This window comes from Brachyistius frenatus, unplaced genomic scaffold (genome assembly GCF_029030835.1).
Source record: "Brachyistius frenatus isolate BFR_SWC_R1_liver_20210118 unplaced genomic scaffold, ASM2903083v1 Contig_48, whole genome shotgun sequence".
In the NCBI taxonomy this organism is placed as follows: domain Eukaryota; kingdom Metazoa; phylum Chordata; class Actinopteri; family Embiotocidae; genus Brachyistius; species Brachyistius frenatus.
Genome location: NW_027210647.1, coordinates 2,325,531 through 2,345,944, shown reverse-complemented (window position 1 = coordinate 2,345,944; position 20,414 = coordinate 2,325,531). Strand labels below are relative to the sequence as shown.

Here is a 20,414-nt window from a genome sequence, read left to right as displayed (position 1 = left end):
TTTATCATGATCTCCATTACTGTAATCATAATTCCAACCATCATAATCATAATCACCATTATACCTGCACCTTCATCACCACCACCATCATCCGCCCAGGAGGACGGTATCTTACAGTATCACCTCCACAATCATCTCAACTGTAGCTGACGTCACTGCCACGGCCGCCTGCAGCTTCATCATCCTCTGTAGTTTCATAGACCTTGTCAGGTCTCATTTCTTAACAGCAGCACCATATAATGAGAACCATAACCATTATTGCCCAAAGGTCTCCTGTTCCAATCTTTTACTTTACCAAATGACTTTCCCTTGCCGCGACTCTCTCGCCATCTCTTTTTCCCATTCCCCTGCTCTAATTACACACTGTTTGTTTGGCCTCCTGGCTGCACCCTAATGCAGGGGAGAGGCGTCATTAAAATGATTTACAGATATAAACCCCCTTCCTACCTCACCCTCCCACTCCCCCCAAGTTCCCGCCCCCTGGTACTCCTCAAATATAGTCTCAGTCTAATATCACCGGCGGGATTAAAATCAGTTTCTATTAAGCCCTTTTTCCTTGCTGCCTCTCTCTGTTCATGCTTCCCGGCTTACTGCCCTTTCCACCTCTGCAAGTTTCTCGAGCATCGCCTCCTCATAACTCCAAACCTTTTCCAAACAGGCAAAACTGTTTTTATGAGCTGATATTCTGCCTCCTTCATTCTTCCCTTCTTTTCTCTTCACCCTTGCTCCGTCTCTCTTCTGCCCTTTCAAATACAGACAAACATTATTCCCCTCTGTAATTACTCTATAGGAAAAAACTGTAATCATATCAGGTGCCTGACTCAAATATTATTTCCTTCCATGTACCATGCTTCAAACATGAAGGAAGCGAGTGCCGATAGTTTTCTTTCTCTTCTTAATCTGTCATTTTAGGCCTGATGGCTTTCACTTTTTTAGATTTTTTTTTTCTGCCTTATTTGACCTCATGGATCAAGGACGAGAAAACACACCAGCCAACCCTTTAAAATTAAGTGTAAAACGTATACAACGAGTAAACACAAACAGCAGGATTAAAACCAGATTCAATTAATCCCTTAGTCCCATTGCCACCTACTCAGCAATGGCTCCCTTTCTTGCACTTTCCACTTCACTAACTTGCTCATTTTGTTCTTCAACCTCTATTTTCTCAGATTAAAATGTGTGTGTGTGTGTGTGTGTGTGTGTGTGTGTGTGTGTGTGTGTGTGTGTGTGTGTGTGTGTGTGTGTGTGTGTGTGTGTGTGTGTGTGTGTGTGTGTGTGTGTGTGTGTGTGTGTGTGTGGGCAGGTAAATCATTTTGTATTCAGCTCTCTGACTCTATGTTATCTCTCTTACCTGATTTTCCCACACCCCCACTCTCTGCTTTTAATTAACAGTTTTTATTTCCCTGCTAATCTCTCCATCGGAGGCCTACAGCATTAGAGGCTGAGTTTTCACTCCCACCGCGGGCTCTTTGTACTCTTTCAAAACAGAATCGGCAACAAACACAAGTCTATCCGTGCACACACAGATAACCCACACACTCACCCACACACATCTCTTGAAACACATTAATACACTCAAATGAAGAAGCATTAAGTGAAGATCCACAGGCAAAAATAGCTATCATCTGATTAATAGCGAGAAACATTCACCCTTTTTCCCTGTGCTGTGCACTTCCAATGCTGCAATGCGTTTCAACAAATGAAAAGAAAAACACGGCAAGGTAAATCTTTGAAGAGTGAGATCATAATGATTAGTGACTATGTTATCAGGGCCATGATAATTATGTGTGCGTGTCAGAATACCAGTGTGTTTAGATAAATATGCAGAAACATAACTGTGACTGTGGTTCTACTTTATCACTCAAATATTAGGTTGAATGGCTTTGTTTGTCCAATCAAGACTGTAAAACTCAAAAGATGTTCAAAATGATATAAAACAAAGCAAATTCTAACATTTACAAAGCTGAAACTGTTCCTTCATTGTTGTTTAAAGAATGACTTGAAATGGCACTCCACCAATTCTACACATGAAGGTCAGTGTACTCGTACTATTCAGCCTGTGGAACGACTTGCATAATGTCTTCTGAGGCTGTGGAGGAGCTTTGTCATGCCTAAGAAAATCACCCCTGATGATGCTGTGGTGATGTCATCAGGGTTATCTCAGCAAACAGAAAGCCTCTGTTGTAAACTCAGTTTATCACAGCCTTTAATGCGTTGATTGTTTTTAATCAGTCTCCTGTGAGTCCTGCAACTTTACGGGAGTGAAACACAGAATCACCCTTGAATGCTTAATCAATTACCAAAACAGTTGTCGATACATTTTCTGTCCATTTTATTAATGGTTTCAGCACTGCCCTCTGTGCATGCTTTACTCCACACTTGCAAAGACCTTCAAGACTGCACTGAGCTGAGTGTGAAAATGTGGCAAAGAGAAAGATAACATCAAAGAGGGAATTTGGGCTTTAGGCTACATTTTATTTGGAGTCCTAATCTTTCCAGCACATCGTGCTGTCGGTCTTAGCAGATTCTCAACACAGCTCGGCATAACATTAATAGATGGCTGCATAAACACCCGTCGTTCAACATGATGATTTAATTTTTAGGTGAGTGGAAAGGTTAACATGTTCATCCAAATTATTATGTAATGTTGGAATAACAGGCATGAGATCATACACCGAGATGCAAATGTGCCATGGATGGCAGGATGAGGCTCACAACATATCAGTGGGTAGGGCATGTATGTAATTACAAAAATGACTGCTGTAGAGCTGTTGCCAATGTCAGATTGAGGACAAAACAAGTCTGGTTTGTATCCAAATAAGGTCAAACGGGGATTTGTTGACATCCATTTTTGTATAATTGTGTGAAATGGCATTACACGTGTGCCCTTGCATAAAAAATTCACACTTACTTGAGATGATAAAGACAGATCATTGCACATAAAGGGGTTAATAAACCTAGCAAAGCGCGTGTACATGCATATTTCAGTTTTTGTGTATACACAGACTTTTTCAGTTGAATTATAAGGCCTGTGGAGATTCAACACCATGCTGTAAACACCTGTAAACACCTTGAGGCTAAATTCATCCATGCTGAAAGTGCTTTGTGCATCTTTTTCTAGAAAAGACTGTGAGCATATGAACGACCTGGACTCACACTTTCGGAGCTAATCGCTGTAATGTTCTCAAGGCGTACTGTACTTGATAAATTCTGCTACTCAGCCTGAGGTGAGACTATTCTTCATGAAAGACATTTACACTTAATATGAGATGTTTCTGTTGTTGGTGTATCCTGAGAGTAATATTTCAGAACTGTAAAAATAACTTGCACAGAATCTTGGAACCCAAAGAAGATTAGTTTCAGTTTTGATTTAACTAAAGTTCACATCCGTCTCACAGAATACAATTTTCTCCAACCAATCTGACTTCCATCATTTGACTGTACATTTGTGGTGTAGTGTAGAGTTTATTTTGTTTCAGGTAGCCGGCTGCAGTTTTCGATCTAATACAATTTACTTTTTCTGTAAGACAAGTGTCTTCTGCTTTAGTCTTTTACAAATCATTAAGAATGTGAGTGATGCCAGTGATACAAAAGTTAATGACAAAAACACTTTCCTGTCATGTGTTTGTGTCCCATGAATAGATCGCTCAAATGCAATACTGTTTATCAATCCAGAAAACCCAGTTAAGAATAGATGTGGACAAGAAGACGAAGTGAGTGTGATGTTGAGCGGCATAAACAACGGCCCTCATCTCAAAGATGAAGCTAAAGACAAGCTTCTGTTTAGATTTGTCCAAAGCGATAGTTTTAGAAGTTTGGCCAAGTTTACTGTGCAAGTGTGTCTACCCTTCTCTTTATGTTTGTGTGTATATGTGGGGAGGTTAATATTTGATTCGTAGTCAAATAGTTCCAAGCAATTATCGACTTGTTCTTTTGTTGAAATGCCCATCTCTAGTCAACACACACAAACATTTCTGAGGAAGTTCACACTGTGCTCATTGCGTTACCCAAAGGCATGTTTCTGTGTGTGTAAGTGTACAATTCAAAAGTATTGGCAAGTATTGGCAGTAAAGGAGGTAAAACCGAGAGAAAAGTTTGGAATGATAACGTGGGCTGAACACCATGCACATGATGTTCTGTGACTGCTTTGCTCTATCCATTTCTGTCATCTTCCTTTGAGATGTCTTCATTGCGGTGAATCACATTACACCGCTGTGCTATATTTACACAGGAGAGACGCATCACAATTGAACGTGTGTCACACATGGATTCAGACAATTGTTAAATGTAAATATGGCACCGCCAAAGTGTCTCTGAAACCCATGTTGCATTCATACCACTCTATAAATAGTTCTCTATTTGCACTGCAGGCTGGGTTCAGCAGTTAAACATAACCAATTTCCAATAACTCTCCTCAACTCTAATAGCGTAAAAACCATGTTCTATCGGGAGCTCTGATACGATGTAGAGGGGTAAGCAGCAGTGCGAAGAAAATCAGTGCTCACTTTGAGTGAAGACATCAGGTGTGTAATGCCATCACATACTCTCTCTGCCTCTGCCTCTTGTAACACTTTCCAACACTCTGTTCTGAAACGGACTGACGGTCCACTCTTTCCAATCAAGCCTTTATTGTCCTGTAATGAATACCTTTCCCATAAAAGAAGCTACTGTGGGAAAAAGCGAGGGAGGAGGAGAAATAAAGAAAGACAGAGCAGAGAGAGGTACATGAGGATAAACGTGGAATAAACAACAAACCCAAGCAACATTGAGTGTGAGAGATTTAAAAGTGACAGGATGGACTTTTTGCTTTTTCCGGCACCTTCATATTTCACCGCTGTTGTTTGTTGGCATAAAATAAGTTTGCAGTTGCAAATCAGCATTCAGTTTGCTGTTTGCTGTGTGTGCCCATTTTCTGGCCCATTAAATAACCCTCATTAAAAGGCAACGGCAACTAATAACAACTTCTAAGCTGCACCAAGCTTGTCCCTGTGTCCCGTCACCTTCTCTCCTTGTTTAATTTCCTTTTAAGGCTGTTTATTGATTCTACCGCTTCCATTCGCTAACTCTTTTTTATAAATAACACAAAGCAATAACAAGAATGTCACAACTTCGAGTTTCACACAAGCAATTAATAAGATTAATCTAAAGCTGGCAGATGTGTGTTTGTGATATTCTTTACAGTGCGGGTCTCTCCCTGACTGTATGACTGACTTCATTATAACCATGCCACTGCCACCCCCACCCCCTCCGCCCCACCCCCACCCCACCCCTCTCTCTGTTCTAGGCTTTACCTCCAACTCTCAGCCAACTCGAACTTCTGAAAGGCAGTGCCGAGTGGGGGACAGGAAGAGCACATAAGAGGTCCGGGCCAAAATTAAAAGAATGGGATTTGATACCAAGACTGAGCAAAAGAGAATATGATGGGGGCCAAAAGGAACGAGAGAAAAAAGACTCAGAGGGAGAGAAGAGCAGAAATAGAGGAGGAACTGCCAAAAGCAAGCTTTGGTGGTAAATTCAGAGGCGGAATAGGTGGAGAGAGACTGAGACAGAGGAGGAGGCAGGGTGAAATACGGATGTACTGAGGGGAACAGAAATGAATAAAAGATGGTGGGAGACAGACAGGATCGAAAGGTAACAGAGGTGAGGGAGAGAGCTGCTGAAAACTATTAGATTCGCGGTAGGCAGTCGCTCCCTCTCGCTATCTCTGCTGTAGTTATCAAGTTTAGCTTCACGCGATGCTATTAATGCAACTACTAAACTGTCACAGTATGAGGTGGCTGTGAGTTCAAATAAGTGCTCATTCGTCTACCTGCTTCTTGTGTAAGGTGCATGTAGGTACAGTAAACATGTACAGAATTCCATCTGTTGGCTTGAATCTATGTGTGTGTGTGGGAACACAGAGTGCGAGGACAACTTTTCAGAACTGTGCGGGTATGTGTGGGAGGGTGTATGGCTGAAAATCACTAACTACAAGTACTGTACGTGAAAGTCATTTAAATCCACTGATGGACACAGATTGTACTTTCTCTGTAACATACAGAGACATTTTCAATACTTAAGACATATTACACTGCAGGCAAATCACCATACCCACATGATTTGAATATTTAAAGAGGTGATCTACATTCTTTAACAGTTGGGTAGAGAACACACCTGTGCTGGTACCTGTTACAGAAGAATTTTCTCATCTGTCTAGCTCTTTATTTTATTCTACATTTTGGCTCGCCTGCCAAGTGTAACACACAAACTGTCAGCTTGTGAATATGCCCAAGACTGCCAAATGTCACAAACACCAACACACTTGTGTCCTAGCTCCGTTATATCCAGAACCAGGCGCTGATATCTGGAGGAGAATTCCAACTTGGGTTCCATTTTCCATTGCTACAATTCTTCGATAGCTGTAAAATCTTACTCACCAAAGAGGGAAGCAAGAAACACAAGATAATCAAACAAGTAGTTGCAAACATGCTCACAGTTTAGCAAATATGAACCTCTTTATTTAGAGGTAAAAACTAAACTGAGTGCACCTGAAATGTTTCCTCAATAAACTGTATACATGTACAACTGTGGAAAGCAGTTGACGATGAAGTCGGTCTGTAAACAGAGGATGGTCATTTTGCCCAAAACTGTCTTCCAGATAAGTTTGGCTAAACTTAGTTTTGTTTTAAGCCAATATGGTTATCTGACAGCTTTGGGTTTTATTTATGTGATACTGTAAAGCAATTCTAGGTGCTATATATGAGAGTGGGTAAAATAGTCCATGATTGTGCGCAAATGGAGTGCAGATATGAGATGTGCGCAAAGCATTGGGGAGTTATAACCTTTGTAAGTATTCCAAGGTTTGTCTTTTGAATAACATCTGCACCAGAGTTACAGATGTTTTTGTGACCACTGGTGCAGGGACAATGACAATTTATCCGCTGACATGAGAAGAGGGTGCACGGTACATTTTGTGACAAACACAGGAGGTCTCAACAGAGACCTTTCAAATGCTTCAGAAAATCTACAGCAGTGAGTTCAACTGTGATGTTCTGAGGTGTCTGAGGGAAATCAGGCACAAATGACGTGATGCTAGAAACTCGTGCTCATGTCCACCCTCAGCGTGGCCCACTGTCCAACTTTTATCTGGAAGAAAAGACCAAGCAGTCATTCGTCACGGAGCTAGCAAACTACAGGATCAATTATAATCTGCGGTTGGCCTGGTCATTCCTCTACCAGAAAAGAGTCTATCAATCAAAAGTGAGGGTCATTGATATTAGAACAGTCTGTTTTTGGTAAAGCTCCAGAGAGAAGCGAGACAGGAGATTTAAAATAAATGAAATAGTTTTTGGTACTTAGAACTATACAAAAATATCTTCTTATGAATATCAAGATGGCAAATGAGCAAGCAGAAAAGGATACAATAGCAGACATTTAATTTGTTAATAACTGACTGTGGTAAGCAGTTACATGTGCACAATACATTCAACCTGTACTGCCTTAATAATGGCAGTAACAGCAGTAATCAGGTGTTTGCTATGACTGCCTGACACAAAAAAAAAAAAAAGCCACACACAAATGGAGAAGGGAAACAAATGCACTCTGGGCAATTTATGCATTATTTTTTGTGATTATGCTGTTGGTCCTCTCGTGTGGGTGGGTGACCAAATCATGTAGCTAGGATACAGTGCCTGTGATGTTTGATGTTTCTTTATGCTTGTTTACTTTAATTCTGCAGTAGTGTGTGTGTGTGTGTGTGTGTGTGTGTGTGTGTGTGTGTGTGTGTGTGTGTGTGTGTGTGTGTGTGTGTGTGTGTGTGTGTGTGTGAACATATACAGAATATAACTTTCTGCGTGTTCATGGTGAGGGCAAAAATGAGGGTAGGCTGTTATCATCTCCCACTTCCTCCCTCTCTTCATCCGTCCCACCTCTCCGTCCTCTCAGTGGCAGGTCCGTGTAAGTCGGTAACAGCCACATAATTTTCGGGAGTGTCAGATGGAAGCATTTTGCACCACCACTACCACCTCTCTCTCTCTCTCTCTCCTCTCTCTCTCTCTCTCTCTCTCTCTCTCTCATCCACCACCTCTGGCCATTGCCAGCACTTTACAACTGGATGAGCAAAGCGACAGCGGCTACCTACCTGGCTCTGTGATTGACTGCAGTGCTGCTGAGCGAGCTTCACTGTATCTGTGCTGTGTTTATTGCTTCTTTCACCTTCGCCGTAATTGAGTCCCTTCCCCATGCGAAATATGCAACGTCAGATGGGCAAATGTGTCTGTGGAAGGGATCTGTCAGGGGTGCGGGTATGAGTGGGAGCTGGGAGTTGACTGACAGGCTACATAACTCAATTCAGCAATTCTGAGGGAACCTGATGGTGTGTGTGTGTGTGTGTGTGTGTGTGTGTGTGTGTGTGTGTGTGTGTGTGTGTGTGTGTGTGTGTGTGTGTGTGTGTGTGTGTGTGTGTGTGTGTGTGTGTGTGTGTGTGTGTGTGTGTGTGTGTGTGTGTGTGTGTGTGTGTGTGTGTGTGTGTGTGTGTGTGTGTGTGTGTGCAATCTGTGAGCAGCTATTTCGAAAACAGTATGAGCAGTATGTATGTGGAAGTATAAGTCTGTGGGCTCCTAAAATCCTGTAGAAGTTTACAGATGATAACCTGGCATATCTATAGAAGGAAGGTGTTTAGGTGTGTGTGTGTGTGTGTACTGAAAAATATATATTTCTAACTGCACGTGCTTGTTTATGCACACTATATCATGGGGCTGAGCCAGTCAGGGGTGTGTTTGGCATGGCAAAAACCACCAGGACAACGATGCATGTGTATATGCCTGCACGTGTGAGCAGAATACTACTTAGCCTCTTGCGAACACATATATACGCAACAGCACACACAACTGTAAAACGGCCAGTACACCATGAACAGACCAAGACACAGGGAAAAATCATGATACATAACACATAAGTGAGCGAAAGTGCCACAGAGGTAATGGAAGAGAGATGGAAAAGGTCAAGTAGAGGAGAGAAGAGGGATGAAGTGTGGACGGGTGTTTGTGAATGATCAAGAGATTGGTAGCATGATTGGTAGCATGATGTAGGTGAGGAAATTAAATATGAAGGAGCTAAACTCCGTTTTGCCGCAAATAATGGGAACACAATGTTATTCACAGGCTCCAGGAGAAATAAAAGAAATGGGAAGGAGAGAGAGAAGTGTTAGTTGAAAACAGTCAAGGGAGGAAGAGTGTGTGGGTGGGAGATGAATGGAGATGGTTGGGGGGACTGCACGGTCTCTGAAGGGCACGTACATTGAAAATGAGCCTCCACCTCGAGAATGTTGCAGTGCAGCATATAAGTAAAATGCACACTTCAGCAAGCCCAGAGCAAAAGAGATGGTGAGCAAAGGTAAATCTGGAGGTACGGCGAAAAAGTAAAAAAAAGCAGATGACTGTAAAAAGAAAGCCGAAAGTTTAAATAAAAGAAAAGAAGCAGTAGTGTAATTTGTTCTGAGAAATGAAAGCAGTGGCGGTAGAAGAGGCAGAGAGGAAACAAAAATAATATTGGAAATGAATTGATGCTGCGTTTGTAAATGGGAGGAGAGTGGGGAAAAATAAAGAGTCAGACACAGAGGGGGAAAACATTTTGTCAATGCAAATGAGAATGAGAAGCAGAAACAGCCTTTCAAGCTGGCCACCTGGGCCCCGTCAATCCTCTCTCTCTCCTTTTGTCTTTCGCTCCATTCCTCCCACTGTGTATCTCTCCACACCTGGCCCTGCCATCCCTATAGCCTACGGCTACAGTATGAGAGGTAGATAGGAAGGGGAGGCAGGAATGGGGTGGAAGCAGCAGGGGGGCAGGAGAGACTGTTGTCCAAAATATCCATCAGCAGGCAAAGCTGGCAACAAAAAGTCCCCCTTCCCCTTCACCAAAATCTGTCCTTCTGACTCTCACAGAGTCTCACACTCACTGCAAATGGTCAGTAACTGTTGGAGGAGACTCATGCGGACACATGCACCTGGAGAACGCAATCGGAAGATGTGCACGGGCATGGGCATTGGCAGTTAAGTATGAACAAGGTTAGATGTAGAAAGACAGGCACGCAGGGAGGGGTAAGAGGGATACAAAAAAAAGCTTTTGAGTGATCATGGTGAGTACAAACAAAAAGACACTAAATCACTGCTGAGGCCCTTGAACCGGTTTCACACTGCAGGAGAATTGGGAATAAAGGATCAGAAAGGAGGAAGCTGCAAAGGGAAAGAAATGCACACGGGGGGGGGGGGAGATCATGGCATAGAGAAGTCAGGGAGAGAAGGAGTGCGGCAATAAAGAGTGAAAAACAAGTTTTGTTTAAGAACAAAAGGCAGACAAAGAGTGCTACAAGGATTTAACAAACTGAAAAGGCAGTCTATATGCATTTGTGAACATGTTTGTGTCCCTAGAGCACAATCAACGGGTGTGTCCATCTAGTCTACGGCATCCTGGGGAAGCTCATAAAAATGAGGCCAGAGAGGAAACATGGCATTTAAAAAGCACAGAGCACCAGCACACAACACTGCAGTAAAGAAGTTTCAGAACTCCGAAAGGTCTCAACAATCTCCTGAGTGCAATTTTTTTGTTCATGCATATGCAAGTGTGTGTGTGTGAGAGAGAGAGAGAGAGAGAGAGAGAGAGAGAGAGAGAGAGAGAGAGAGAGAGAGAGTGAGTGAGTGAGTGTATTAGCCTACTTGCCAACCTGTCTGTCTGCTTTGTTACAGATTTGTGCCCATTTCTGTAACACAGCCAGCGAGTAATACATCAGTCATCATTTGGGATCGACCTGGTTTTTAATTACCAGTGGTTTATGTTTGTTTTTAATTTTCCCCATAAGCTCATAAATCGCTTTCCTCAATGCAACTCAAGTCTATCACCATGGTAAATAAGCATCAGTTATAATTGCATGTACAATTAGTGCTGTCAGAAAACAAAATTTTACCTCCACTTCCCCCTGACTTCTCCATGACTTCTCCCCGATGTTTTTGTTTACAGTTGAATTGTTTGATGCTAAATATATGATTACGGCTGGATATTGTTGAAAATGCTCCATACCGTTAACGATGCCTTGACTTTGATAGATGTTCCTTCAAGACACTTTTTTTTTTATTCCATTCCAAATTTAATAAAATCCCTTTTAAGAAAAATAAATTTACATCATACATTACGATAAAAAACCTTTAGTTTTCATGCAGTTTAGACGGGGAGAGTGTAACCCACGTTCTTTTCTGTAGCTACAATTTCCACATAACATCAATAGACTCCAGCCTGCCTGCTGCATGATATTTGACCAAAAGTTCATTTTGAGGAGTAAAACAAGGCATCTGAATGTAATATTTACCCAAATTCAAACTGAGCGATTTTATCTACATGGCCAGGCAGCTCATATAAAGACTACATATGGTAAATACTGTGGTTCACTGACGCTAAAGAGATTTTCTCCTGTGGAAACAGAGAAAAAGTTATGCGTTTTAAATATGAAAGCGTGTTTGTGTGCTTGTGGCCGAGGTATTGAAATAGGCATTTTTTTTTTTTTATACTAGATGGTACAAAACCGTTCAGCCATTGCCATAAAGTATCAAAGTTTAGTACCCAGCCCTATATATAATGAGGTAAAAATTATTATACTGACTGTATGCAACTAATCTAATTAACGTTTTGGGTATATTTTGTACCTACAGAAAATTGAGAGGGGTTTCTGGATCATTTGTGTAATTTCTGTGACTATTAGCACCAAAGCATAATTGGATGGTTGAAATCTCTTAGATGGATGTCTATTGCACCATTTTTATTATTGTTTATGTGATTTTATCAAAATAAAAGAGTGTATTTTATTCCCGAACATGAAATACACATCTATTTATAGACAGTAAATTCTGATAATTGGAAAATGTTAATCACGCGGCACAGTGATGTAGCGGTTAGCATTGTCGCCTCAAAGCAAAAAGGTTTGAAGGGTTCGAATCCAAGCCTTGGCCTTTCTGTGCAGAGTTTGCATGTTCTGCCTGTGCCTGCGTGGGTTCTCTCCGGGTGCTCTGGCTTCCTCCCACTATCCAAAAACATGCACCTCGGGTTAATTGGTGGTTCTACAAATTACCCTTGGGCGTAAATGAGACCGTGAATGGTCTTTCTCTGTGTGTTGGCCCTGTGATGGACTGGCGACCTGTCCAGGGTGTACCCTGCCTTTGCCCAAAGTGAGCTGGGATGGGTTTTATATTAAATTAAAGATAATGGATGGAAAATACAAGTCTTAAAAAAGTAAAAATCATATATCATGGGTCACTTTGGATCAGAAATACAGCAAAATTAAATCTTGGTGACTAAAACATCAGACAGAGTTGCTCTGATAAAGGAAGAAGAGATGATAACTATCATTGCCTTAGGGGAAGAAAAAAGTAATCAAGAAAGAAAGCACATTCCCCTACAGCTCTCTTTTATTAGTTTCTCTAGCAATAAAGTATGTTACTATATATGCAGTCAAGAGGCGACACTGTCGTGCTGTGAGTGCTGTTGGATATATAATGTAGACACAAAAAACACTTGCTGTCCATGGCTACAGAGTCCACAAAAGCTAAAATGACTTTGGTACCATCCACAGAACCCCACTGGCCCCTGCAAGCTGCTTCACAGCTCAGTTCACCAGTATGGCCCAGCGGGTGGCAGTTGCTATGCAGCGGCGCCTAGCGCCCAAGGCCTGTGTCAAACTCATTCAATATCACACACTGTACGCCTGTTCCACTCCTCTACTGCAATGGCCAGAAAAGGAGAGACATGGTCCTTCTGTGGTCAATGATAACATTATTAGTCCACGTCTGTGGATGTGAGTCAAGCACCGCTTCTCTCTGCTGGTGATGCTTTATGGGAGGTGAGATGGGGGGGAAGGGTGTACCTGTTAATGGCCACAAGGTGAATCAGCAGGTGTGCACTTAAATGCACCTTCAGCCGCCCAGGAGAAAATGAATCCTGGGAGAGAATCAGCCAGAGCTTTCCTCAAGGTCATTGGTACTTGGCCACTTTTTAAGTGGCCTTGCCAACTGTAACAATCTCTGCAGAAACAATCGCAGCACCAATCCAATTTGGCCCAGCTTCTTTTCTCTACTCTTCTCTTTACTTCAGTGCAGACGGCTGCATAGCCTCACTTTTGTTGCTGAAAGCAGAGCATGAATTGATGATCTTATGAATCTCAAAAGAGCCCAGCAAATCATTGCAGTAAATCTCACACCAGCACATTAAGCATGACTGCTGGCTTTTTCCCCCTCTCGTTTTTTTTTTTTCCTTTTTCTTTCTTCTTCCTTTGTCCATCTCGCTCTCACTCTTTCCTTCCTACGCGCACCTGGGGGTCTTTGAGAGCGGCCAACTTTTTCGAGGATTGTTTTCATGTGCTGCTAATTAATTGCCTCTAATTAATGTTGTTTACAGTTTGCTAATGAAGCGGATCAAAGCTTACTACTCCTGATGTTGAGGCCCTTGTCTTAGGCTGGAGAAATAAACACAGAGAAGAATAGACAGATAAGAGACAAGCAGCTGAGAGAGTGCAAGGATGCATCAGGAAAGTATAGTGGAAGCTATGGTAGACTTTTTTTCATTTTTTTTTTTCAGAAGCTGTGTCAACAATCACTTGGCTTCTGTCCAGAGTGGAGTCAGGCAATCTGAGTTTGATCTATTGGCAGCTGCTGTTATCACTTTTCTTTAGCTGAACGATAGCATCGGGTATTTAAAGAGCATACAGTAAACCAGAATGTGTTTTCTTTACTAGCATTCCCACAAATAATCTATGATCATCTTTTGCTCACTAAATACAATCTTTTCAAGGCAACATCATTTTTTTCACCAAACTTCAAATGCTTTCAAAATGCATTTAACATTCATGAATAGGACAGAGGTCATATGTTTGAATAAAAGTAGCAAAATTGTCGCAATTGCAGGTTTCTGTACTGTACTGGTTTTTGACACGACTATTTTATCTATGCCAGAAATGGTCAAAGCTTGAATGACTTTGCCACTCGTGGGAGAGACATTTTGAGAGTTCTCTAAGATAGAAAACTCATCTGAGCCCTCTTCAGCATTGTTGTGTCTGCATTCTGAAAATCTCCGTCTGATTTCCCAGTAGATAGTGCACTGCTTTGACTGGCAATTTTCAGCATCCGACAATCTCATCAAAGCAAACCTATTAATGGCAATGATATGAAGAAGGATTCTAAATGGCAGACAGATGAATAGCCCTGTACGTGTGTGGGTGTCTAATTCGCCGAGCAGAAGCAGTGTGGAGCTTCGCTGACGGTGGGAGGACTGGCCATGAGCTGCGGGGAGACTATTTCAATACTAGTGTGTGTGTGTGTGTGTGTGTGTGTGTGTGTGTGTGTGTGTGTGTGTGTGTGTGTGTGTGTGTGTGTGTGTGTGTGTGTGTGTGTGAGAGAGCATATGTGTGACCTCATCGATCATGACATCTTGTCTCTCAGGTGTGGTCACCTACACAGTTCTTGCCCTCTCTCTGTCTTTATCTCTAATGTATCTCCATCCATCTCTCTGTCTCTCCTCTTCCTCCTCCTCCTCACCCCCATCCTCTTCTCACACCAGCACCCTGTATTTTTCCCCTCTTTGGTCCCACCTTCTAAATCGCACCCTTTCCTCCTTCCTCACTTTTTGTGGCCTTATATCAAATCGGTCATTCTGGGCCGCAGCGGTGGCTTTCTCTCGCTCTCTCTCTCGTCTTTTTTTTTTTTTTTTTTTTTTAAACACCCTTCCATTTTAGAGCTGAAATCCTGCAATCATTCACTCATTTGTTTGACTCCTCTATGCCTGACTTTCTCCTCTGCTCTGCTCCTCCCTGCTCCACTGGTCTGTGACGCATGCCCCTGGCGCTTTCCCTCCCCTACTTGCTCTTGCTCTCTTCCTTCCGTCTCTTTTATATACTGTGCAGCCAGCCATCGCTCCCTCTCTCTGCGCGTCTCTTTCCCTCTCCCTCTGTGACCCCATCAGTCCCTCGGTGCCCCAGCTAAGCCTGGTCACTCTTCATCAGCCAGCCTCCACTGGACACACAGACCTCCCAAGGGTGAAGGGAAATGTGGTCTTGTTGGCAACCGCCGTGCCGAGCTTGACAGTTTCACCTACATTTAAGCCCATTTCTGATCCTCCGTTACCACTTGGCGCACGCCTCAGGACCAGTCATCTTTGACTCCTCTTGTCTCTACTTGTCTCTGTCTTGGGCAGCACGGTGGTGCAGTGGTTAGCACTGTCGCCTCACAGCAAAAAGGTTCTGGGTTCGAATCCGGTCCTGGGCCTTTCTGTGCGGAGTTTGAATGTTCTCCCTGTGCTTGCGTGGGTTCTCTCCGGGTTCTCCGGCTTCCTCCCATCATCCAAAAACATGCACTTCAGGTCAGGTTACCTGGCGCCGCGGTCGTGGCAGCCTGCTGCAGCATCTCCCCCCTGAGAGCCCCCCTGCTGTAGTGAAGAAATTTCCCCTCGGGGATTAATAAAATAAAAAATAAATAAATACATCAAGTCTTCCAGATGGGGGGTGTGTATGAGCCTCCACGCTGGCAGAGTACACAATCTCCAGCTCTTCAATTTTAGGCACTTGCCCTTTTCAGCTCAATCAGCCACGCTCGTCCAGTCACGGCTGGTGAGGGCTCCATTGCAGCGCCTGAGTGGGGATAATCACCTTGGTTACTGGCATTACCGGAGGCCGCTGTCTGGCCACGTTAGCGGAGCACCCTGCGGGAGCTCTGGAGACAGGTGTCACAGCAGCAAGTGGGGATGTTAAACAAGCCCAGGGCCAAGCAGGAGGTATAAACGTTTACTCTTAGTCATGGTAACTGTGCCGCCAATAGCGAGGAATGCTCACCCAATGGCGCTAAGAGTTGTAATGCTGTTTTTTTTAACTCAGGATCCCCTTTCTCCCTTCGTCTCTTTCCCGTCAATCGCATTCAGCAATGAATGTCTTTGACATAAGTACACTTGTACCCCAGTGGAAAGCATACATAGCAAATGCCTTTGTGTACAGCACAAATAAGCCATGCTGAGGCAATTGCGGTTTACTGATTTCAATGTCCCGCGGCAAAGACAAATATACAGTGAGAGGGGTCAGTAGATGGAGAAAAGCTGCTGGCTCAGGGGACATCAGGTCACAGTATGGAAAGCTGCACCCAAAGGTGGGGGCTGTGGGGGGGAGAGGGAGGGAGGGGGGCGTTTTGCTTTTGCACTGAGCCAATCAGATGGAGTTAAGAGCACTGGATTGATTGGCAGGCTTTGGATGCCAGCAAATGGAGGAGACGTCCTTGGCATCCGACTCAGCATTAAAAAACTTCAGCAGCAAAGTTGGTGAAACGCCAGTTGTTCCAAGAGAGCGACATGTAAGGACAACATAGATCACCAGTATGATAATCACAAGTGGCGCTGTCTGGGGAATAGTAATGGGAAGGAGATGAGGTGGCAGCCACAAAGAGTGTTTCTACATTAGTGCTGGCCTGATTAGATTGACAGAAAGTTTCGCTAATGGACAATTAAACAAATGGTAAAATGAGATATAAGGATTAAATTAGCAATTGGTGTCTTTGTATGCCCCTTTCAATCACTGTGCCTCACATATTCTGTTTGCAGGAACCTCTCTATGAGGACGAAACAGAAATTAAGGATGTGAAAACGGTGGCCGAGTCATATGATGTGTCCTTGCAGAAAAACCAAAACGACTCATGTCTTATTTCTATTTATTTGTATTTAAGTCAGTGTAAAAATAAAATCTTCTCTGGACCTAGTCTATATTGCCGGAGGAGGTTTTTGAGATGCAATCATTGTGTGAAACAACAGCACTTCAAAACAAGGAGTTATGGATTACACTGAAGACCGGAGGGCAGATTAGGAGATAATTACTGTAAAATACATCACCTGCACTAAACGGTGAGCCTAGAAACTTCTGCTTCTGAGTAATGGACCCATAAAAGCCCAAAGGGAGAATAAAACCAGCTCACACTTAGTTCTGTAACTCTTTCAGTCGTCACTTTCCCAAGAAGCGACACGGGCCAATTTGTTTATGGAGCTTATGCCGAAGCAGTTGCTCAGCTGAGATAGTGAGCCACCCTGTCAGGACCCTTTAAGACTGCATCAGTTGATCAAACAGGGCCGTGAACAACAGCAGCAGGCAGCGTATTTTTTTTTTTTTTTTTTAAAAAGGCTCATTTCAGCTTCTCTTCTGTTTACGGGCATGCCAGCACTGTCTGCCAAGTTCAGGTTGTCCAATTATTTAGACCTACAAAAGACATGGAATCAGAGGAAAAGAAAAGAATGTAAGACTGAAATCTGATTGTTCGCTGGGCTCACATTTACACCGTGAACCAGCAGATGGCAGGGCAGAGAGCTGGGAGGGGAGGTCTTGCTCTTTTTAATTAAAATGTTGACAAGTTTATTTTATTTTGGGGGTGAATTATCCTCCAAGGTTCGGATCAAAGGATAAACCCTGGCTCGCGGTGAAGACTTTTTCAGCGTATTAAAGAACAAAGAAAGACGCTGAAATAGCAAGCCCAGGACAAGGGTGGAAGAAAGTAAGAAGGCAATCTTAATTCTGGCATGATGCAAACTGTTCCTGACAAGCATCAAAAACTGCAATTGGGCTCAGACAAACTCTTGCATAAGCAGTACGATTCCTATGTTCAAAGGAAACTCTAATGTACTACGCCGTAAGCTTACTATAGGCAAGGTGTATGTGAGTATGCACACGTATCTCTGACTTATGCATGTGCTCGTACATGTCCATATTTTTTGGTGTGTACAGCATTTCCCTTGATGTTTGCATTTACACGCCAAGCCTCCCTTCTGTGACTCACAGCGACATTGATTTATGCATGGCTTCTCTGTATGTGTGTGTGAGTGTGAGTGTGTGTGTGCGCGAGTGTGTGTGCGAGTGTGTGTGCGCACACGCACATACCAGCTATAATTGGTATTCAAATCTCCTCCCACAAGTACGTCCAACTGCAGCCATTTTTCAACCAGCAGAGCTCCAGCCAAGGTCCAACCAGGATGATGGGGAACAAGCTGAAACGGATGGCTCTCATTGCACACATTCAAATAAACAAATGGAGGTGATTTAATGCACACGGTGATAAGGCAGGTGGTAATGGAGGCATGGGAGAGAAATGGGGATGAGGTGTAAGAATGGAAGTGATGGAGGGCGGCGATTAAGGGCAGGCAAGCAGCAAAGGTGGAGTTAACAGCATTTGTTACAGTACGTGCGGCGAAAGTTTTGGCCCACAGCTGCTGTGGATCAGCCACCTCCACACTGCACTCTGCACACAAACAGCACTGACTCTGTGTGTGTGTGTGTGTGTGTGTGTGTGTGTGTGTGTGTGTGTGTGTGTGTGTGTGTGTGTGTGTGTGTGTGTGTGTGTGTGTGTGTGTGTGTGTGTGTGTGTGTGTGTGTGTGTCCCTCGGGCCTGCCCGTCAGACACACTGTGAAGTCTTTCTGCCTTTCTTCTCCCATGATTCCTCTCTCCTTCGCTCTATTCTGCCGCTCTTGCTCTCTCCATCCTTCTGTCTCTCCCTCGTTCCACGGAGGAGGGCCAAGTGTCCTACACAGCACCCCCTCAATCTATCTGTCCACTCATCCATCTATCCACCCAATCAATCTGTTCATATCTACCCTGGCATAATAACAACCGCCAACTCCCATCCCCTCCCACCTTTTCTCTCTCTTTTTCTTTGCTTGAAAAAAGGCAAAGACAAGCAGATTTATCAAAATAATAAATTGTTTTTTTTAACACACACACAGTACATGTACACATTTTCAAGGTGTTTAAAAACAGAGATCTTTACACTTCCTCCTCTCCCTCCTTCCTCCACCCACCTCCTCCCTGTATCACCCCTGAAGCCCCCAGCCTCCAGTCTCTCTCGGCCCCTGTCAGAGGCTAGATTAATGACAGTGATCAGTGAGCAGCCCCCAGCTGAGGTTGCCTGCAGCTCAGGCAAAGCCCCGCGCACACGCGCACGCACACACGCTGACATAAAGCACATTTACTTGCAACGCGCACGCATATTCATAAATGGGCACGCAGATACACACACACACACACACACACACACACACACACACACACACACACACACACACACACACACACCTCTTATACAGTACTCTGGTCTGATGAACATACGAACGCCTACATCTCATGCATACAAATCAACCATTCACTGTTCCAGGAGCAGACATGCAAACACACACACACACACACACACACACACACACACACACACACACACACACACACACACACACAGAAACACATCCCAAGGGAAGAAATCAATACACAGGCCACGGTGAGGTTGGTATCAGTGCAGCCAGGGTGGCTGTGGAGCAATGTAGCCCTCTCCACGTATAGGAGACATCATCACAACAGCACAGCACAGGACTGACTGACAATGCCCGACCAAGCACTTAACCCTTTCACAGGACAACGTAAACAAAGCAACACAAATCACAACAACCACAGGACACAAACCAGCAGAGCAGCATCAGCGTGCACATCCTCATTATCATCCCTGCTCAGTCAGAATCACTGACGCTTTGGGTAAAATTTAATGAGGTTTGTTACGAGTTTCTATTCCAATTCACATCCACGCAGATAGAACAAAATATCAAGCTGAAGTTGCTCATGATGGAGCATAATCCAAATCCCTATTTTGCTGCAGCTGCACTTGCTAGAGGGGAGTGAGTGACCATGAACTCTATTGTGCCTGTAAGGAAGCAATGCAGGACTATCCCAGGCTGAGATGCTCCAGTGGGGGAGGATAAAAGCAACAAAGGCACTGCAGTTGTCTTCGCAAGGCTTTGTAATAGATTGTTAAATGTTATTGTATCTGATAAGGAGAGGTCTCAATGGTCTGTTTAGTCCCTCACACTACTGCAGACTACAAAAGCAGTAACAAACACCACTGCTGGGTCTGTTGACTGACACACAGCTGGTCCACTGCGGGCATTTGTTATGAGCTCTTGTGTGGCTGTCAGAACATTTAATCGGAGCTCTGCGTGCATGGCTGTACGCACAGGCTACATGTCACGGGATCCCATCCGGCCACACACAACGGCTCCTACATCCTAATCACGGTCAGCCCAGAGAGAATAGCCGAAGCAAAATGCTATGACGCACGAGGGCAAAAAAAAAAAAAGTGACAGCGAGTATGCGCCTTTCACTTTTGTTTTTATCTTGATGTCTTTTAGGGTCTCTTATCAGTTACAAGAAGTGGTCAACACAGTGACTCATACCTAAGTGGCAATACAGCCCAGGCTCGCGCAGAAGGCTTTGAGTCTAATTACCCAGCAGTGAATATTGACAGAGGTCCGCAAAGTGATAGTGAACCCGAATATCTGCACGTGTTCTTGTCCCGTCGTGCGCTCCTCCTCCTCCTCCTCCTCCTCCTTCCACTTCTCC

General features: G+C 43.7%; 1 protein-coding gene across 1 annotated transcript in view; it reads right to left on the bottom strand.

Moving 5' to 3' along the window:
- The window catches only part of cadm4 (cell adhesion molecule 4), a 140,504-nt gene that overhangs the window by 119,534 nt on the left and 556 nt on the right, over positions 1–20,414 (bottom strand). The gene's annotated exons all lie outside the window — the stretch shown is intronic.